Raw genomic sequence first — 1,597 nt, forward strand, 5'->3', positions numbered from 1 at the left:
GTCACTCCAGCCGCACCTGTGAATGCGCCACCCCCACCGCCCGACTCGCAACTCGAGCGGATGTACGGCGGACTTTTCCCGCAATCGTACATTGCAGTCCACCCCTATATCTTCCACTTCATGAAGAGTTATCTCCCAAAAGCCAAAGTCCCGCTGTCCCAATACATGCTCTGGACGGCGGGCCGCGAGACGTGACGCCCGGTGGCAAAGAGTGCGCCGCTGAGGATATAGAGGGTCCGTCCCCCCGCACAGTGGTGACGGTGTGCGGGTAGTGTTTCCGACACCGCTTCCTGCGGTGGCAACGCTGGGGCAGAGTCGATACTCGCCCACTGGTGGAAGGTAAGCATTCTGCTTTACATCAGTACATAACTAATATTTCAGTCGTCTGACGTCCCTGCTTAGTAAATGATGCAGGACCACATACATAGATGATACATACTGTAAACTGGGGAGGACAGTGTGAACCGCACTCGACCCAGTCACCCTATCTCACAGTCCACTCTGTGTGTAACAAAGCGAAAGCACCAAAGCACTATCGTTCAACAACATCCATTTTATCCTCGCTGCCACAGGACACTATCCAAAGAACGACAAGAGGAACGTCACGTCCACTAATAAGACAGAATGTCTCACACCACCCGCAAACAACGCAGCTCAAATCAGCCAGCAACACCCACAGTGGTCCACCCAGTATCAACACAGGACGCAACGCCACGCCACAACACAAAAGGTACAAGTAATAAAATACCCTTTGGCCACACTCCTTATAAAGGCATCGAACCAACCCACCACCTGACACCAGCCAAACGTACATCCTGATTTGACACATCTCTGGCAACCTAACCCACGTTGGCCCTTAACCTAACCCACGTTGGCCCTTAACCTAACCCACGTTGGCCCTTAACCTAACCCACGTTGGCCCTTAACCTAACCCACGTTGGCCCTTAACCTAACCCACGTTGGCCCTTAACCTAACCCACGTTGGCCCTTAACCTAACCCACGTTGGCCCTTAACCTAACCCACGTTGGCCCTTAACCTAACCCACGTTGGCCCTTAACCTAACCCACGTTGGCCCTTAACCTAACCCACGTTGGCCCTTAACCTAACCCACGTTGGCCCTTAACCTAACCCACGTTGGCCCTTAACCTAACCCACGTTGGCCCTTAACCTAACCCACGTTGGCCCCTTAACCTAACCCACGTTGGCCCTTAACCTAACCCACGTTGGCCCTTAACCTAACCCACGTTGGCCCTTAACCTAACCCACGTTGGCCCTTAACCTAACCCACGTTGGCCCTTAACCTAACCCACGTTGGCCCTTAACCTAACCCACGTTGGCCCTTAACCTAACCCACGTTGGCCCTTAACCTAACCCACGTTGGCCCTTAACCTAACCCACGTTGGCCCTTAACCTAACCCACGTTGGCCCTTAACCTAACCCACGTTGGCCCCTTAACCTAACCCACGTTGGCCCTTAACCTAACCCACGTTGGCCCTTAACCTAACCCACGTTGGCCCTTAACCTAACCCACGTTGGCCCTTAACCTAACCCACGTTGGCCCTTAACCTAACCCACGTTGGCCCTTAACCTAACCCA

Source organism: Schistocerca gregaria, unplaced genomic scaffold (genome assembly GCF_023897955.1).
Source record: "Schistocerca gregaria isolate iqSchGreg1 unplaced genomic scaffold, iqSchGreg1.2 ptg001257l, whole genome shotgun sequence".
Taxonomy (NCBI): domain Eukaryota; kingdom Metazoa; phylum Arthropoda; class Insecta; order Orthoptera; family Acrididae; genus Schistocerca; species Schistocerca gregaria.